Genomic DNA, 21,281 nt, shown 5'->3' with positions numbered 1-21,281 from the left:
GATGGTCCTGGGGGTGCACTGGCAGGGCTCCTGCCCCCTCGCTGCGGCTCGCCCTGCCATCCTTCCCAGGGCAGCCTGAGGGCGCAATAATTTATGAAATGTTTTTTCGGCTGGTCAGAGCCCATTCACTGCCTAGAAGACTTGTCCTCGTCTTGGATCCTACCGGCTGCAGATGCCTGAGTGACCACCAAGATCTCCCTCCAGGTCTCCTGACTGCTCCACATCCAGGTTCTGCTGCAAAGCCTCCCACCTGCTTTGGCAGCCTGGGAGCCCCACACGGTGTCAGCACTGCATCCTGCCCCGGAGGTCCTGGGGATGCCTCCCCATTCACACACATGAAGAAACTAAAGTGATTCCTAGGCCCTTATTCCTCGCTCCAATTCGCCGACTTAAGAGATTCCCTACTGCTAATATGACCAAGTCCAAATACGAAATAAATTTGATTTAAAAAATTAAGTCTCTGCAAAATATTAACAATTGTTAAATTTAGATAACGGGTATTCATTACACTACTCTGTTTTCCCTCATGTTTGAAAATTTTAATAAAGAGGTAAAATAAAGAAGCAGAAAGAGTAAACATAGACACACACTAATTAAGTCTCTGTTTCTCAAAATCACCAGAATGAGCTGTGAGTGTATAATTGGCACCACAATTTAGAAAATTTTCGCTGGGAGTGAAGTGCTCACTTATATCACCTACGTAAAGTTCAAATACTTATATATTATGCCGAGTGTATCTTTGGAAATCCTAGATTGGTAGAAGGAGACTAGGCAAGACACAGGGAATCACAAAAGTGAACAGCAGCTTCAGGGCTGGAGAGGGACACAGCCACTCAGAGAGGTCCCTGTGCCCATTTTATTTATTATTTTTCTTTTGTCAGGGGAGGTCATTAGGTCTATGTATTTATTATTAGTTTTGAGGTTTTTTTAATGGAGGGACTGGGGATTGAACCCAGGACCTCGTGCATGCTAAGTGTATGCTCTACCATTTGAAATATACACTCCCTACTCCTGAGCCCATTTTAGATTAATTTTTATGCATGAAAGATCTCTCCTCTTCTTCCTCCATCTCCCTCTCCTCCTCCTTCCTCCTCATCATTCTCATCTTCCTCCTCATCCTTCTCCTTTTAGTTGTGGTTGCTAAACTAAGAGTACAGCTTTATAAGACACCCATGTAACTATGACACACATGGAACTCTTACCAATTAAATTAGGCCTTGTGCTCCCCCTTGCTCATATGATCTCATTTTCTTTTCTACTGCAAGGTCAACAACTAGTGAACAAACAGAGTCACAACTTGACATGAATAAGCCCCAGTCCTTACTTAGCATTGCCTCATGCCAGGCTTTGTGCTAAGTACTCCACACACAATTTCTTCTTCAACCTCAAACCCCTGAGAATGGTTACTCTTATTATCAGTTTTTGAGGTAAAGAACTAGAAACCTAGGCCACATATGACAAAGCCAACATCATACTACAACCAACGTCATACTCAGCAGTGAAATGCTGACAGCATTTCCTATAAGTTAGGAACAAGATGAATACCCACTCTCACCCTTTTATCAACATAGTATTGGAAGCCCTAGCCACAGCAATCAGTCAAGAAAAAGAAATAAGTCATCCAAATTAGAAGGAAGAAGTAAAACTGTAGCTGTTTGCAGATGACATGATATTATATATATAGAAAGTTCTAAAGATGTCACCAAAAAACTATTAGAGCTGATTAATGAATTCAGTAAAGTTAAAATACTGTGAACCTAAAGTTCTTGTAACTGTTCCTACACTGTATATAAACAGAGTACGGCTCCAAATCAATTGGACAAAACTTCAAGGAAACAGCTATGAAAACAACGACTGGGCTGTCACAGTGATTTGGGGAGAACAACTGAACTCCCACTGGGCTGAGGACACTGATCACCCACCTGGAGGACTGACCAGCACCAGAACTCCACTTGCCAACCCCTTCCTCAACAAAGCAACAGAGGGAAGAGAGAAGAGGGCATCAGCAGACGGCAGCAACTGCTAGAAAAATCAAACATACTCCACGTCTTCAGGTGCTTGGTTGCCAAGCACTTGGTCAAAAACTAACTGAACTTAAATTTTGAGAGTCTTCAATTTTGGGAATTATCAGAAACATATTCTCTGGGATTTTCTTTCAGGAAAAATATATTATCATTGGTGGATGTGATATATCCTTGCTGATTTTAACTTTGAGTGACAATCAATGGTGTGTTGTTTATAGAAAAGACAATGCAATGAGTTACATCATGACATGATGAGCAATTTTTTTTAAATCCTCTTATCTTCACCCAACACTTTTTAGCAGCTTGATTGAGAATTAGTTTACACACCATGAACTTCAGTCATTTAAAGTGTTTGACCCAGAGGGAAGGTATAGCTTGGTGGTAGAATTTGTGGTTAGACGCATGAGGTCCTGGGTTCAATCTCCAGTACCTGCATTGAAAAACAATAATAACTATACAAATAAAGAAATCTAATTACCCCTAAAGTAAACCTCTGGCCCATTAGCAGCCATTCTCCATTACCTTCCCAGCTGAGTCCTAGACAACCACTAATCCACATTCCGTCTTATGGACTGGCCCACTCTGGACATGTTATATAACTGGTACCATACAATATGTGGGTTTGGGGACCACTTTCTTTCACTTTGCCTAACGTTGTCAAGGTTCATCCATGTTGTAGCACAATGTCCCAACACGATAACTTTTGTATTCCTTCATTGTGCCCCCAATAGTGTACACTGTGTACTTATTTTCATTCCCCATTCTTCACATAAAAATATCAAAGCTGTTTTTTTTAATTTCTACATTGTCTTCTTTGTAACTTCTGATGAATATATCAGTATCGAAACTCACAGGCATCCCCCCTGCGGCAGAAATTCCAGACAAGCCCACCAGTCCCTGTAACCTTCCCCTCGTGCCATCGTCACAGACAGATCTCCTCACAGAATCTGAGCCCCTGACAACCACCACTTTATTACCCAGCTCTTCCCTCCTACAGATAAATGAGGGTTTTATTCTCAGGAAACAGTGACACCACCTCAAGGGCTGACCAGCCACACCAGTGGCACCCTTGTCTGGGCTTCTTCCCAGAAGAGATGGAAGTCACTGCCTTTGTTCCTCAACTAAAGGCCATTGTGACAAACTCCCCCCCCAATAAAATCTTTCTTTCTCATGCCCGTTTATAAACAAATGCAACTTTTTTTGGTGGGTTTTGTGGTTTTTTTTTTTTGAGGAAAAATTTCAGAAACATTTAAAAGCAGAGAGACTACTACAATGCAGCCCCATCACCCAGCTTCAAAGGTGATCAACTCACAGCTGGTCTAGTTCCACCCTCCCCTCCCCTCCCCCACCCCCATTACCGAACGCTTCTCACTAAAACTGTTTCCAAACATGTACTTGGACACCCCCGCCCTGCCCTCCCATCGACCTGCTTATTTTAACTTTATTTGCAGTAGATATTTGGGGAGCATTACTGTGTGTCCAGCGCTGGGTCCTGAGGATACAAAGATGAATAGGACATTGTCTGGGCAGTTTACACACCAGGAACACGAGACACAAATATTTCATTTGATGATAGCACCAGGCTGGGGGATGTACAAAGTTGGCTCCAGACACAGCCTCATGCGGGTGCTGGTGGGGTTTGTAAATAGTCATTAATAGTAGTCACATGCTGGAGTAGGGGTCATGTTTCCGATAAAGTTGCTGGTGTGAAGTGCTTACACGATATTATTTTAAAGGTTAGATGGGGTTAAAGGAGCTACTACAATGAGGTGGGAGCTGGTTAAAATGTGAAGCTGCTTATTTGATTGAACCCTTGATCAAGTGAGTTGGGCGTGATTCACAACCTGGAAAACCCACGTACAGCAAAGCCACCATGATTGCCCTCCGGTTCTCCACACTGGCACAATCCTCCCCTGCGATCAGCTGGAACGGGCAAAGAGAAAGTGTTGGAGAAAAGGAAATATAAATGAATGTCTCCGCAGATGAGCACCAACCTCACAGGTGTGCGTCTAAGTTAAAATGTATACAAAATAGAAATATATATGTAGCCAGCCATAAATGGGAAGATTGGGGTGTGTATGTGAAGCCATCAGGAAGCTTCACCTGCCCAGGGGCTCACCCCGGCCACCTGGTCTAGGGCAGCTGTCGCCGGGAAGGGCAGGACAGAGCTGGCTGGGGCAGCGAGTTTCCAACGTCAGACCGAGTTGTCCCTTCCTTCCCAGACTGTTCCTACAGTGAATGACACTGCTCTTCCCCTGCCCAGTCGCTCAGGATGCACTCATGTCCTGGGTGGCTCTGTGGGCCAGAAGTTTGATCCACCTGAAGGAACCAGGAGACGCCCCCATTTTCTCCCCCTTTTGAAGAATGACAAGCGGCAGGCAGGTGAGGAAACAGGTCTTGGGATGAGGGCATACATTTAAGCAAAGGTGCAGAATCATGAATGTGACCGTACGTGGAGATGGGTTTTAAGGAGGTAATTAAGTTAAATGAGGTCATTAGAGTGGCTCCTAATTCAACATGTCTGATGGCCTTATAAGAAAGGAGATTAGGACACAGACAGGCACAGAGGAAAGACCATGCAGAGAAACAGGGAGAAGACAGCCGTCTATAAGCCAGAGAGGCCCTGGACAAAACCAACTCTGCTGACACCTGGATCTCAGACCTCCAGCCTCTTGATGTGTGAGAAATAGGTTTCTGATGTCTAAGCCATGCAGTCCATGGAACTCTGCTGTGGCAGCTCTAGGGAAGCAACACACAGGTGTAGCAGGATGTGGCGGAGGGTCAGGGGAATCAGCAAGCCTTGTGGACCGCGAGGACGGAGAAAGAGGGAAGGATCCCGGAGGCCGGCCGAGTCTCTCGTTTGGTGAGATTAGTGAGGGCAAGGCCACTCGCTGTGACAGAGATCCCGGAGAAGGAGCAGTTTGGGCTGAGTTGCATCTGAGAGCCTACCAGTGGGACATCCAAATAAAATGCACAGCTGAAAACTGAATATTGACTCTGAAGCATTTCACCAAGAGTGGGACCACCAGGATTCTCGTCCCACTTCTGGGACTGTGTTGTGGTGGGCTCTCTGAGCCTCAGTTTCCTCATCCGCCTGAAAAAAAAAAAGGCAGGATAATAATATCTTCCCTTCTACCTCAGAGAGTTGTTGAGAGTTCAAATGAAGGGGACGTCAAAGGATGATTTGGAAACTTTACTGAGCTCACTGAGTGGTCTTGAGAGCAATTTGCCTCAAATGAAAAAGTGCTTTCTAGGCATGAATTGTTATCAAATCCTAGATCTGGTAGTGAACTGTCCAAATCCTCCCTTCTTGTTTTGTTCTGTTTGTCACCAAAGGCTATGACCACAGGATGGCAATTTGTGTTTCTGGAAACTTAATCATACTGGGTAATAATGCTGTCTAGTGATAAGGCCTGACTTATAACTGTAACTATCCTGTGCATTTCTGTAAGATTTCCTAACAGTGGGAGTATTATAAGTCAGAGATCAATTGTTTCATTTGAAACAATTAGTGAGTCAGAAAGAAATTAGAGAAGCAATGAGCTTCAACTTCTTAGATATTGTTGCTTTTATTGTTAAAGTCATGAGATAATGGTTTTAGCATTGATATTATTTGATGTTATCACAAAAACATAGATTGTAATAATCGTAATTAAAGCAATGCATGGTGTAACATAATTTATAAATTATATGCAACTAAAAACCTGAACACCAAAATTGAAGGGATATGACCACCTTTTACCACTAGAGGGAAGCAATCCACTGCAATAAATGAACTGCGCCATAGGGTGTGACTGCTGTTGGACTGGGGACCGTAAATGATTCTTCCAACACAGATTCATTTTATGATTCTAATATGCTAGATTACAATTTCACATTCCAATCAAAGAAAGAAGGCCCTTTTATGTTTTATATAACATTGCTGGATAAGGATAATATGCATCATTTTTCAGGAGGTGTTGCAAAACCCCAAAGAACAGAACGATTAGAACTTAGGTCTTGGTCTTACCAGGAATCTGTAGTTACAAGTGTGAACCTTTTCCTTTTTAATCTTCTGGGGGAAAAGACATTCCTAAAAATAAAAATACTTGGTTAACTAATAACTCAACAAGTATCAAGTAGAACTTAAGCAGGGCAACTCTGATAAATCACTAGATCAATTGTTTACTCCATAAAAAATTCAATCTTTTAAAAAGTTGTCATCATTATGATAATACATACCAAGAAAAAATTTTAAAGGTAAAATTATGAGAAAGAAGATAAAGATTAAACCATTATTAATCTTTTTCTCTATTTTCTTAAATGGTTACTTTCCTAAGATACTGTATTTAATTAAGACAGTACCAAAATTACCTAGTGAGCTTTTAAAAACTAAATCAGGATTTATTGAAGGGGAGGAAGAAGAAGAGGAAAGTGGACTCCTGAGTGTGTGTGTGTGTGTGTGTGTGTGTGTGTGTGTGTGTTCATGTTTGTTCTGAGTCTCCCAGTTGATAGAATTGACATGTGGGTGGTGCCAAAGAAAATACAGAACATCTGAATGGTTAAGAACTTAAATTTAATTACCCCAAATTGTGGAAATCAAATTGGCTTTAAACTACTTTTCCAAAAAATCATTTTGCAATAGGAAAAATTGTGGAAGGCATACAATTGACATCCTGACAACTCTAATAATGCACTTAAGTTTGCGATATTTTATTAGAGAAAAAAGTTTATTTGATACCTCAACTACTGAGAACAATGCTGTCTAGTGATAAGGGCTGACTTATAACTGTAACCATTGGAAGTAAATAAACTATAAACCAGCTGGAAGTAAATAAAGATGAATAAACTCCCAAAAGTTCACATTCACTTAAGACCTATCCAGTAAACACAAACCAAAAAAAAAAAAAAATGCATCTTGCAGCATTTTCAGACTGTCACTAACATTACAGAAGAAGATTATTCTCCAAGAAGATAAAGTTCTGGGGATTATGGAATGAAGATCTCAGCCTTGATAGAGAATAAGAGAAAAGGATTGATCTTTACTCTTAGTTCATTGAAGCAGATGAATGAAAGGAAGTTCTTTAAAAGGCATGTGGACACATGTTTAAGTGTAGAGACCTTGGTTCTTATAAACAAACCACAGGACTGGATTCCCTGCTGAGATTGAATGACAGGACAGGTGGGAGGGAAGCCAGTTGCCCAGGTGAGACTCCTGCCAAAGTGGGTAATTAAAACAGGTGTCTGAAGCGCAGAAACTCAATGGGACTGAAAGCTGAGGCAAGAATTGGAAAATAAACAACCAGAAGACAATTAACAAAATGGCAGTAAATACATGCCTACTTGAGCAATAAGGGTTTAATAACTAAACTATACAAAGAACTCATATAACATAACAACAAAAAGAAAAACAACCCAATTAAAAAATTGAGAATAGATATTTTCCAAAGAAGACACAGGAGGCCAACAGATTCATGAAAAGATGCTCAACATCACTAATCTTCAGGGAAACACAAAATAAGCAATGGACTCCCACCTCACACCTGTCAGAATGGCTATTATCAAAAAGAAAACAAATAACAAGTGTTGGTGGAGAAAAGGGACCCCTCAAGCAGTGTTGGTGGGATTGTACATTGGTACAGCCAGTATGACAAACAATATGGAGGTTCCTTAAACAATTAAAAATAAAATTACTAGCTGACTCAGAAATTCCACTTCAGGGTAGTTTTCTGAAAAAACAAAAACACCAATTCAAAAATATATATGCACTGCTATGTTCATTGCATCAATATTCACAATTAGTCAAGATATGGAAGCAACCCATATCTAGCCCATGGATAGATGAATGGATAAAGAAGATGCATATAAAAGATGAAATATTACTCAGTCATAGCAAAGAGTGAAGTCTTGCCATTTGAGACACCATGGATGAAGCTAGAAGGTCTTACGCTAAGTGAAATAAGTCAGAAAGACAAATATTGTATGATTTCACTTATATGTAGAATCTAACAAACAAAAGACATGAATAAACATAAAATAGAAACAGACTCATAGATACAGAGAAGAAACTGGTGGTTGCCAGAGGGGATGAGAGAAATACATGACAGAGATTAAGACATACAAACTTCCCATTATAAAATAAATGTCATGGGGATGTAATACACAGCATGGGGGATATAGTCAATACTCAGGTAATATCTGTTTGGCGACAGATGGTCACTAGACTTATCATGATGATCATTTTGTAATGACTAAAGACATCAAATCACTATGATATATACTGAAACTAATATAATATTGTAATCCAATTATACTTCAACTTAAAAAAAAGAATTGGATAATGAAGAGAAACAACCATAATGCGATTCAGACACCACTGAGCCATTGAAGGCTTAAGATGTTTAAGGGCAGTGGTGGTCATTATCAGTAGTCCAGGAGATGTGTGGAGTAAAGATTCATAATTGAGACCTGAATCAGGTACGAAAGGGAGAGGATCATTATGATTCATCAGCAGCCAACCCAGCATTCACGTCAGAGGTGCCAGAGCCAAGTGCTGTAGTGTATTGCCCGTGTGGAATCTCCGCCTGCCTCCACCAGCAGCCCAGCTCAGAGATAGCCAGGGACCAGAGGGTCTCGGAAAAGTCTCTCTGGAGGCCAGAAATAAGACAGTGCTTCTTTAACAAGCAAGGCTGCTATCAGTGTGGTCCCTGGACCAGCGCCATCAGCATCACCTAAGCATGTGTTAGAAATGCAGAATCTCAGGTCTCACGTGAGACCCACTGAATCTGGTGCTGCTGCATTTTACAAGACACCCCCACCCACAAGGCAGCTCTATACACCGGAGGTTAGGCCTTCTAGACCATCTAATGGGTAGTGGTGAGACTGGCAACAAGAATGACTGAGACAGACTTGTTAGTTCATAAGCTTAGAAGGTCCTTCAGCCTGAGGGTTCAGATGTAAGTGCAGAATTACCTGAATCTAGAGATTGATCAATACACCTCCAAGATACAAGAGCATCCAGATCTCAAACAGAGTGCTTGAGATACAGAAACAGTTTTATGTTTTTTCATTGTTAGAATTGATAAAGATAAAATAAATCTGTTTTTAAGTAATTCACTTCACAGAGGCAAAGTAAAATACTCCCTCAGCTCTAAGCAAATCACTGTAACACGTGCAGTGCTCACTGTGGTCCACTCCCTCCTCCCACTTCACATGTCCCTTCTTCCTCGAATTTAATCCTTATGTAGATTCAACCAGCCACCACTTCCACAACCTGTATTTTGCTGTATCATACTTGAATTGCTGCGCATTAATTGTGCAACTCTGGAATCAGATTCTGTGGGGCTCAGCAACATGCATTTGGATAGTTCTCAAATTTTAGACTCACCTCAAAAACTTATTTTAATGAAAACTTTCAACTGCCATTCCCAGAGGCTCTGGTTCCAAGGGTCTGGGATGAGACCTGGAAATCTACTTTTTTTTTTTAAGCAAGTATCCCAGGTGAATCTTATGATCTTGGACCACACTTTGAGAATCGTGGGTCTGATTGTTAATGATCACTTCCTACTCATACCCAGATCACCTCCCAAGGAGTGATGAGTTAATTAGAACAGCTCCATAGATGAACTGGCTTTACAAGCAAGCGCTTCTGATGCCAATGAAATCCAGCTGAGCTAGTGCCCAACTTAGAGAAAATTGCCTAGTGAATCAAAGGCAAGGAAGATGCTTCCCTGGCAGCAAATGCCTTGAGCTTGAGTCTCTGCCACCTGGAAAGGAGCATGGTGACTCACAGGACCACCCACTTGGCAATGATGAAGTTGAGGAAAGCATTTTCTTTCAGACAGAGAAACATCTGTACAAAGACAAACTCAACAAGGTAAGGTTATGCTTAAAATATGAGATTTTATATTCTCCAGTAATTCTGTATATATCTGTAAGAAAACTGTCCAAATATAATACTGATAAAAGCAGTGAGTTGCACAATTACACAGTTGATGCTATGATTTTATTTAAGGGTATTATAAAGGTGTCAAGTTATTGGGTGAAACAGCATACAGCCAAGCTCACTGCAGGCACTTGGTGGTTAAGCCAGAATGCTGCTCAGCTACTATGGAAGGGATGGGTCATATTTAATGGCATTACAACTCACTTGTGTGCACGCACGCACACACACGGCTGCTGTGTGATGGAAAGCATGTCAGGTACATCAATGACACTCACTCTGGCAATGAAAGCACCCTGAACACTAAACCCTCTGCATCAAGCTTTCATCTTTCTTTGAAAACACAGAGGACACATGATAATTGCTAACTTCAGTTGGGTCCTTTTAATGTGCAAAACTCTACTCAAAGTGTTTTATCTGTATTGATCAATTTAATTCTCACAACAACTCTAGGAGATGGTACACTATTATTCCCATTTACGATGAGGAAACAGAGGCAGAGAAGCATTGAATGATGTGTCCAAAGTCACAACGCAAGGTTGCTACAGACATTGTGGGTCTAGATCTGTTTTCCCTTTGCACTGTCTGTGACGGATTTATAGTATTTCTTAATTTGTTCTGGATACAAATCCTTTGCTGATTTCATGGATAACAAGTATCTTTTCCCATGCTATGGTTTGCCTTTTCACTTTCTTAAAGTCCTTTTGTTGAACAGTTCTTAATTTTAATGTAATTGAATTTATTGATCCTCCCCTTTATTGTTAATGCTCTTTGTATCCCTTTTAAGAAATCTTTGCCTTCCCCAAATTCATCAAAATGGTCTCCTACGGTATGTTCTACAAGTTTCATGTTTTTATCTTTTACCTTTACTTGGAAATGATTTTTGTGTTTGGCATGAGATAAGGGTCAAAACTCACTTTTACCCACATGGATATGCAGTTCACCCAGCCTCATTCATTGAAATCAAAGGACTTTGTTTATTAAAAAACTGTTCTTTCTCCATTGCCCTGCAATTCCATTTTCATAATAAATCAAGTGTTCATCTAAGAATGTTAAATCATTTTAAATATCAGTTTGGCATAATTAGTGCATAAACTTAGTTACACTGGAATACTTTTTAAAGATTAGGAGATTTTACTCAAAATCTGATCATGATATTCTGTGTCTAGTGGAGAAGTTCAAATTCCATGCATGGCATGGAAAACATGCAATGTTCCACTGTAGCTTTATTCTATTCTAGAGCTTTCCAAATTGCTGTGAAGAGAAAATTGTTCCTTGAGGGTAGAGGTGGCAAAAGTGAGAGGAGGGTTTAAACATATATGTGGAGAGAAAACAAAAAATTAATCCTTCACCACATAAATTCATTTGTTGAAGCCACAGAGTGTGACCGGTTTCTCTTCTGTCTCAGGATTTTCCTAAACTTTTAATGTGCTACAAGCCAGGGCACAACATTAAGAAGGAACATCTCCCAAACTTGTTTGACTGCAGTGCTCTTTGATGTATGAGCACTTTGTTCTCAGCATGGCCTTCATTCACTGCTTAGTCGGGAGAAGAGAAGCCATTAAGTTCCTGCCACCAAATCTATAAAGCTACCTGCATCCAGTCTCACTCCTTCCTCCCCAGATTACCAGTGTGCACCCTCCAGTCGAAGGAGCATCTCTGAACTTCGCTCCTCGTTCACCTGCTTCCTCCGGACTTGGGTCTCTCCTCTGCTTCCTTCCCCCTGCTGGTGGCTGGCTCCTCCCTAGAACATCCAAACATGCTTTATATGGCCCCATCTTAAAAAAAAAAAAAAAAAAAAAAAAACCATGAGGAATGTAAATCAGTACAACTTCTCTGGAAAAGAATTTGACAGTTTCTTATAAAACAAAATATACACCTATCATAAAACCCAGTGATCATACTCTTGGACATTTATTCCAGAGAAACGAAACTAATGTTCACACAAAAACCTGTACACAACTGTTCATAGCAGCTTTATTTGGAACAGCCCCAAACTGGAAACAATGAAAGCATCCTTCAACGGGTGAGTGGCTACAAAAACAAACAAACAAACAAAAAAAACAAAACCATGGTGTATCCATACCATGGAACACTACTGAGTAATAAAAAGGAAGGAACTCTTGATACACACAACAGCTTGGCTGGATTTTAAGAGCGTAGTCTAAGCGAGAAAAAAATTTTTCAAAAAGTCACATACTATATGATTCCATTTATATAATATTCTAGAGATGACAAAATTACACAGATGGAGAACAAACTCATGGTATCAAAAGTCAGGGATGGGGAGGGGGCGGCTTGAGGATACCTTTCTGGGCTGGAATCGTTATATATTTTGATCGCAGTAGTGCTTACACAAATCTGCACACGTGATATCATAACATAGACTTAGATGCATGTGTCTTACCAGTGTCATCTCCCTGGTTTTGATATTGTTCCAGTTACACAGATGTGGAAGTCACCATTGGGGAAACCGGGTGAAGAGTAAATAGAATTCTCTGTACCTTCCTTCCAACTTTTCATGAACTGATAACTTTTTCAAAATAAAAAATTAAGAAAAGAGAAAGAAAAAATATCAGTGTACACCAATCAAAAACATATCAGCATTCCTAGACCCTGCATTTCCCTCCAAGTACAATATCTTTCTCCACTTCTTTGCAGCCAAACTTACTGAAGATATTTTCTTTAACTTATATCCTCCATATCTACCATATTCTGCACCATTGCTTGATTCATTAATTTATTCATCAAATATTTGTTAAGTGCCTTTTATGTTGCATGCACTGATTTAGCTTCTTGAGACACACAAGCAAACAAAATCTCTTCCGTTTGACGGGGCGTGGGGGAGACAATAAACAAGCAAGTAAGTAAAACAGGTAGTGTGTTCAAGGTGATAAATGCTATGAAGAAAAATAAAGTAGGAAAGAGAGAGAGTACTTGAATGGAAACAAATGTGACTTAAATAGGGTGTGAGATAAGGCCTCACTGAACATTTGCGCAAGGACCTGAAGGAAGCAAAGAAGTGAGTTTGGCAGAAATCTGGAGGCACCATTCCTGGCAGAGCAAACAGCCAATGCAAAGGCCCTGTGGCAGGAGCTATCCTGGCTTTTTCCAGAAAGAGCAAGGAGGCAAGTCTGACAGGAGCAGAGAAAGTCAGAGGAGATGAGGCCAGGAGATAACTGGTTGGAAGTGGAGAGACCAGATCACTTGCCCAATAATCTGCATCTAAAAAGAGAAGAGACCTTGGTGGGTTCCAAACAGAGGAGTGACATGATCTAACCTACTCTTTTACAGGATCCACTGAGGATGGAAGAGACCTTGGAAACCGCTCTGGCCAGGGTAAATTACCACCTCCACTTCGCATGATCCACTGGGCTCTTCTCAGTCTTCATTCTTGCTGAATGGCCTTTCAGCAGCATTTGACCTTGTGGACCACTCTTGTCATCCAATCAGTATCTTATCTCCTCCCTCTCAGAGTCTTTTCTTCTGCCTGTCCCATAAGCACTGGGCTTTCTCAGGATTGTGTATGTGGTCCTCATATCCTCTAAGTACAACAACTCTTCTTAGGCAATCCCATCCTCTCCCCTGGGTTTGAAACCACTTGGTTTCATTCCAGCTATGTGCTAATGTTTGCAAAATCGGTATCATCAGCCAGGATGACTCACCTGAGCTCCAGACCCACAGCCAGGATGACTCACCTGAGCTCCAGACCCAAACACCTCCAGCTGCCTACTGTATATTTCGACTTGGAAGTCTCAAAGTCCTTCAAACTCAACTTATGTAAAATGGAACTGTTTTCCCTACTGCCTCTTTCCTTAACCCCTACCAGGACTGCTTCTCCTCCTGGGTCCTCAATCTTAATTAAAAGAAGGACAACCACCTTGTTGCTCAAGCTAGAAATCTGGGAGTCATCTTTAAATCTTCACTTCTCTCACTCTGCAAATCCAGTCCACTGCTACGTCATCTTGATTCTACCTTAAGTGGCATGGTAATTCTCCAGCTCTCTCCTTTGATTTAGCCACCATTGGTAAAAAGCCACCATCAGCTTGACCCAGCGCACAACACAAATCTGTAACCACCAGACCTGGCTTACCTGTCCGGCTCGCATTCCCTCACTGTCTACACTGCCACCACTTCAACCTTTTTTTCTGTTCCTTGAAAGACCACCCACGTACTCTCTCCTTTCTGTAAGCCCTTCACCGTCCTTTTTCTCATCGCCTACATCAGTCGTGCTCATTGCACAGGTCTCAGCTTCAGTGTTGATTTCTCTGGGAGAACTTTCCTGACCCACGAATCAGGCTAGAGCCTCCCACTCTGTGCTCTTAGAGCTCCTTGATCTACCACACATCTTCGGCGTTGCCTTGCTGAGTTGGCTTTCTTCCTCGCTGCGCGATGTGGTGAAGAGAGGCAGAGATCGTGTCTCTTACTTATCTTGTGTCCCAGAGCCCTGCCATATCGTGAGCCCTTGAAATATTTTTAAGTGAATGGATGAAGTAGATAGATAGATCCTGGGGCTCATATAACTCAGATCATTCTTGCCTGTCTTGTTCACTGCTATATCCCCAGCACCCAGAGCAGTGCCTGGCACAAAGGAGGCAAGCAGGAAATATCTGCTGAACAAATGAATGAACACACATAGTGAAATTCCATTCCAGTGGAGTCTGAGGAGTAATAAATGATTCAGTCTGTGATACAGTTACACTGAGGACCATCCTTGTAATTCTTAACTGACAGAGCAATCATGAGACCAAATTACACAGGAATGAAGAAAATACAATCTAAAATATGAAATAATATCTTAGTAGATCTTCACATATTATATTCATCCTCCGCCAGGTAAATGTATCTTCCCTAACTTTGCAGAAGACTGGATTTTCTCTCTAAAACAGTTACATCAGAGAGGCTCCAGAGTTGCGGGGATCCCAGGTCCAACTGGGGGAGGCATCTAAATGAAAATAGAGAAACCAAGTCAAAATCTATAGACTGAATTGTATGATTCAAGACATTTCTCCTGACTTGCTTCCAGAAAACTAGCAATTAGGCTATTGAAGAACAGACAAGCAATTGAAGGACCCTTTTCTGGGGGAAAGGGCAGCCCAAGAGAAAAAGCTTACAGAGTTTGATATTTGGCAATGTCCCAGTGAAATGAATGTGGTCCTACCTAATTGTCCTGAGGTGGCAGCTTCAAATGGCCAAGGTCTTCTCATGAACACAAAGAGGCTCCATTTAGACTTTCAGTGTTTCACTTTTAAATATTATTAGAAAGCCAAAGATCACCAAGCATTTGAGGGCATCCACCAACAGTAAAGTCAAAGATCAAAACAAACAGAGATGAAATAGAGACTCTGAGGAAACAAAGACAATTCAGAGAGCAGAGGCAGACTTCAGAAAAAGTGTAATTAATGTCTACAGAAAATAAGAGTACACACTGCATCAATGAGAAAAGAAAGAGTTCTTTGCTATTTTACATCAAATATTAAAATATTTGATAGCAGGAATAAGAAATTCAAAGAACAAAAAGACACGGGGATGGAAAGTAAGATCAATGTTAAAAAATCTATGTTAAGCATATGTTCAGCCTCCATCTGCTCATAAGATTCTTGATATATAGTAGCTGTTATCATCTCCTTCAGAAAATACATTTGTCAATGATCTTTGCACATGAGAGTCCTTCCAATTGAAATGTGTCTTGTAGGACTATTTTATTACAACATAAATTTCGCATGTACTATTTTAGAACACTAAACTTAGATTTGTACACAACAATGAATTTACTCAACACATACAATATACAGTGCAATGGCACTGATTTGAACAACATTAACAGCCTAGTGCATAAGCTTTCAGCCCTAACTGCTTCTTTGGGTCTTCATTTTTCTTGTGAAGTTTCCATGTACGTATAAAAATGACTAAACAAAATTTGTATGTTTTCCTCTGGTTAGTCTGTTTTGTCAGCTTAATTTTTAGGTCCAGCCAGAGACCCTAAAAGGGTAGAGGAGAAATTTTATCTCCTTTACAATATTAAAGAGCAGAGACAAAGGGAACCCAAACTGAGCAAGGGCATCAAGAAAGAGTTTCTTCGGTAAATGAACTTTGAGCTAAGACCTGAGGGATGAGTAGCAATTGCTCTGTGGGCAGACAACATAGTAATTACGTAGGCTCGTTGCCTAAATGACAGCCAGTCTCTTTCTTTGTTAGTTTTAGAAACCAAGTCTTATGCCTGGTGGCAGCCCTCCTTACAGAGAGGGAGGGCCAGTGGAATTAAGCAGAACTGGTTGGGTGGAGCTTCAAAAGCTTTCCCCAAAGGCAATGACTGACTCAGCTGGAAGGGAGGGTGGTTCGCCCTTTGTCTTTACCCTTACTGTTATCTGGAAGGCAGATGTGATAGCTGACACGTCAGCAGCCACATAACCTTGAGGATGCAATTCTGCGCTAAACGATGGGAAAGGCAGTCTTCCAACCCAAGCTTAACCACGTAAGAATGGGCCTTGGGCTCGGAATGTTTCCTTCCCCAGGGATAAAGAGTCCACGTGACCCACGCTGGGCTCATCATCTTGTGTGGAAATATTTTTCCCGTATCGGGCTCAGTGTGTTCTCCTTTGTTCTGAAGTGGGAGGAAGGGAGCAGGGCACTACCACTGAAGGAATGACACAGCAGTTGAGGGCAGGACAAACTGGTTAGAACCGAGATAGCGGAAGATTCGATTTCCAGTAGACCTTGAAACTCATGGCACACACACAGGTGCAATGAAAGTTTCTAGGCTGACCATGAAAGTTCAAAAAGCAGGTGGGGAGGTGGGGGGGGTTGGTTCCTGGAAATCCTTGCCTTTTCCCCAAAGTAGTTGGAATAATCCTGCTACTCACTAGCATATGAAATTACCGAGCCCATAAAACCTAACAACTCCACAACTCGTGATCGCTCCCTCTTTTGCCTTCTGAGACAGCCCGCACTCTGTCTATGGAGTGTGTATCTATTTTTACTTTAAATTACACACCCCTGCACCTCTCAGTCTCTCTCCCTATCACCTTTCTGAGATGGCCCACATTCTGCCTATGGAGTGTGTATCTCCTAAGCTCCTTCCCTTCTGAGTGAGGTGGACTGCACTCTGTCCATGGAGTGTGTATCCCTCTAATAAACTTGCTTTACCATGCCTTGCTCTTGAATTCTTTCCTGTGCAAGGCAAGAACCTATTCTCTCACAACAGTTCTGCTGAAGCATGTGTATCAGTGGTCCTCAGGCATGTCCCCAGCTTTAAGTGCTGCAGACTTTATAGGGGAAGGGGACAGGTCCTTCTGCAGCAAGAGAGCTGTGCTAGTTGGACAACTGCTCCGTACTGGCACCCACTGGCCCAGAGGGACCGACGCCTACTACTGGAGCTGACCTTGCTCTGTCTCCTCTCTATGTGAGTACAGCATCATTCCATCCAGTGCTTGACTGTACTGCATTCTCTTCGGCAACTCTGATACCAAGATGCAGTGGGCAGGAGTGCTCAAACTTCTGCTCCTGATGATAGGCAACAGATGCCATTTCCTTGACACTAAATATGGTAGAGCAGAGAGAGAAGAAGTGTGAGCCTCTGATAATTTTATGTAGCTGCTGTACCAGCCTTGGTCCTCTCTCACACGAGAAGGGATGTCTCTAGTATGTTTAAGCCTCTGTTTAAGAATGTCTTAAACACTGCACAAAAGCTACACAACAGTAATGAATTAATGCGTTGGGCTATTAAACCAAGAACTTCTATTCATCAAAAAGAAAGGGGGAAGACAAGATACAAACTGGAGGGAGATATTTACAACACATATAATGGCAAAAGAATAAGTATAGCATATATAAGAAACTATAGACCAATTTTAACAGACAAACTACCAAATGATAAATGGATAAAAGGCACTAACAAACGTTTCACAAAAGAGGAAATGGAAATTGTGAATAAATCTATGTGAAGCTGCTCAACCTCATTTGCAATTAAAGTCACAATGAGACACCACTTCACATCCACTAGATTGGTAAAAAAAACTAGCAAAATCAAGGGATGAGAAGAACTTGGTAAAATTAGGACTTATACAGTGTTGGCAAAAGGAAAACAATTTGGTACTGTCTCACAAGGTTAAGTATCTATACCCTACCTCCCAGCAATTCTACTCCTGCTTTTCTTTCTACAGGAACCTGTCAATCAGGAGACGTGTTTAAAATTTTTTTTTCACAGCGCCATTGTTTGGAAGAGAAGCTAGAAGCAATCTGAATGTTGACTGGACTGATGGGAGAATGGATAAATACATTCTGGTAGAGTCACAAAGTGAAGTATTACACATCAGAGAAACTGGTCCACCTCTATATACAGAGAGCAACATGGATGAATCTTAGAAATGTAATTTAAGGGAATAACATCATGATAAACTATATCTAGCATAAATGCCCTTTAATTAAGCTCAGAAACAGGATGAAGAAGACGTGCGTCAGTAACTTCAATGGAGTTGGAAATTCCTAGTCTGAAGTTAAGTACTGGGTTCATAGGTTTCTGATTTATTGTTATGCTTTATAAGTAGCATATACTTTATAATTATTCTTTTGATATATGAAACAATGCATTTAAAATGATTTCTAACCATAAAAACAAACTATTTGTGCCTCTGGCCTCTTCCAGCTACCCTCCTATTTGTCTCCATGTGACTGTCAAATTCCTCAGCTAAAGTACAGGACTGCAGCTGGTTTCCCAGCACCTCTCACCCACTCCTCTTCTGTTTAAGGGATGTCCCACCTCGGGAGCGCCCCCTCCCTAGGGACCAGCCGGATTCCTCGCTCTCCGAGCCTGGGGGCAGGTATGCATCCAGCTCTGCCAGCCAGTCAGCGGCATCCTCAGCAGATTCCAATTCAGAGGAGAGAAACCTGAAGAGGGAGGCTCCTGTGGCATCACAGTCACTGGTCACTTCAAAGCAGAGGCACCTGATGGTCACAGGTAGCAGTGGCTGCGAGCTGGGATTCAGGGTGCAGCAGTGCCGGCAGTATCAGCTGTGGGGTGGGAGCCTGGGTTGGGGAGACAGGGCAGATGTCTCATCGGATCAGACCTGAGGCAGGTCTCAGGCATTGCTTCTGGAAGCTCTGCCCCTCGGGTCTTTCCTCCAGCCCTCAAGCCCCCCTTAGAATAAACTCCCACGCTGAATCAGCCAGGTTGGCTTCTGCTGCCTGCATGGAGCCACCGGCAGTGCTGTTTTTCTCCTGTGACTCTTCTCTGACAGATCTCCCTCCTGATGTTTTACTTTCCCTATACCAACATGTTCTTGGCACTAGGGGTACAAAAAATAAATTTAGATAGATAGATGACAAATAAAAAGTACATAGGTAGAAGAATAGATAGATAAATAGACAACAGATATATGGAGTTCACACCTTCAAGGAGTGCAAAGCCTTGTTAGGAGGACAGTGTTAAACACCAATGGTTGGTTGTCACAACATCCATCCCCATCTCCTCCCCTCTTGCCTGCTTCTGCTACAGAAACTGGGAAAGAGCCAGCAGCTCCACTTCTGGGTATATTCAGAAGGCAATGGAATCACTATGTTGAAGAGATGTCTGCACCTCTATATTCATTGCAGCATTATTTACAATAGCCGAGACATGGAAATAACCTAAGTACACGTCAACAGAGAAATGGATAAAGATGTGAGATATGCATATACAATGGAATACTATTCAGCAATAAAAAGAAGGAAATCCTGCCATGTGCAACAACATGGATGGAATTTGAGGGTATTATGCAAAGTGAAGTAAGTCAAAGAGAGAACAATAAATAATGTATGAGCTCATATAAGGAATCTTAACAAAACAAAACTAAACTCATAGAAAAAGAGATCAGATTTGTAGTTACCAGAAGGATAGGGAAATTGGCTAAAGATGATCAAAAGTACAAACTTCCATTTATAAGAAAAATAAGTATTGGGGATGTAATGTACACTGTGGCTATAATATGGTATATTTGAAAGTTGCTAAGAGAATAAATCCTAGAAGTTCTCATTGGAAGGGGAAAAAAATCTTTTATTTTCTCTCTCTTTTTTTTTGTATCTGTATGAGATGATGGATGTTAACTAAACTTATTATGGTAATTATTTCATTAGATAAGTAAGTCAAGTCATTATTTGGTGCACCTTAAACTTATACAGTGCTGGATGTCAATTATATCTCAATAAAACTGGAAGAACAAATTTTAAAGAAACTGTGAAAGACAGAGACTTCCCATCTGGAGCATCCTGGAGTAGCCACGTGACACAGTTCTGGCCAACGAGAAGTGGAAGTCCACTGTCAGGGGTCGGCAGGCCTGGGAAAGTTTTCGCTCTTCAGACAACAGACAGACGTGGCTAGTGTCACCTTTCCTGCTTCCTGCTGCCTTGAATGTAGAAATGATGCCTGAACCCACAGGCAACCACAAACATAAGCCAAGCAAAGAGCAAGAACAGCAGAGGCATTAGTAAGCAGTAGAACTAACATGTGGAAAAACCTATCTCTGGTTGATCTTCTTGTTGGATGAGAAAAACACTCTGCTATTTGTTTATGCCACTGTTCGTCAAATATTTTGCTGCTTGCAGCTGAAATCATCCCTAACTGAATCAGAGCAAAGTTGCAAACAATCAGGGGTAGGTGTTGTCACAGAGATGTGAATGAAGGTCTCTTTCTTGACAAATACGATGAAATGTTCTCTTTATTTATTGTACTAAGGAGTACAATAAATACTGGGGAGCATTTGAAACTCTTGAGCACTCAGTAGTCAAGCCCCTTCCTTCTTTGGCTTTGGTGACGGTTCACCAGTAATGTTACAAAGTGACCACAGTGACCAATGCCAGAGCTACACACAAGCGTTGTCCAGTCAGGAAGCTCTCAGCACACAAATTTACACCACAGGGGGCAAGGCTTGCCTCAGGGCCTTTGCACTGGCTGCTCTCTAGGCCAGGAAAGTTCTTTACACTAACATGCTATATAATTTAGCTATTCATTACATTTATTGTTTGACTCCCACCACTAGGATATAAGCTCCACAGAAGCAAGGATCTTTATCTCTTGTGTTCACTGATGGATCCCAAGTGCCTAGGACAGTGTCTGGCACTTAGTAGATGCTCTATAGATATTTTTGATTTATTTTGATTAGATCAATCTTGATTGCTTTATGTTTTAGGTATTTTAGGCCAGCCAGCTTTGTGGTTGCACAGGTCCCCACCCTAGCAGGACCCCATGCTTGGTTTAATGCTCTGCTGTCACCATCTTATACTTCTTAATAATTTTGAACAAGGGTCTCAACATTTCCTTCTATACCAGGCCTTGAAAATTACATAGCCAGACCTAGCAAGAG

The 21,281-nt window shown here is 41.5% G+C and overlaps 1 long non-coding RNA gene across 1 annotated transcript; it reads right to left on the bottom strand.

Annotated features, from left to right (window-relative positions):
- Positions 1 to 3,455: 3,455 nt before the first annotated feature.
- Positions 3,456 to 14,025, bottom strand: LOC140700592 (uncharacterized). The gene is made up of 5 exons (XR_012079010.1): positions 13,230 to 14,025; positions 12,353 to 12,478; positions 11,627 to 11,723; positions 6,034 to 6,096; positions 3,456 to 5,118 (listed from the first exon to the last, which is right to left on the bottom strand). It is a non-coding gene; the product is annotated as an uncharacterized lncRNA (long non-coding RNA).
- Between the last annotated feature and the right edge of the window lie 7,256 nt (positions 14,026 to 21,281).

This window comes from Vicugna pacos, chromosome 2, assembly GCF_048564905.1.
Source record: "Vicugna pacos chromosome 2, VicPac4, whole genome shotgun sequence".
Taxonomy (NCBI): domain Eukaryota; kingdom Metazoa; phylum Chordata; class Mammalia; order Artiodactyla; family Camelidae; genus Vicugna; species Vicugna pacos.
Note: the sequence above shows the minus strand (reverse complement) of the source record. Positions and strands in the feature narration are given on the sequence as shown.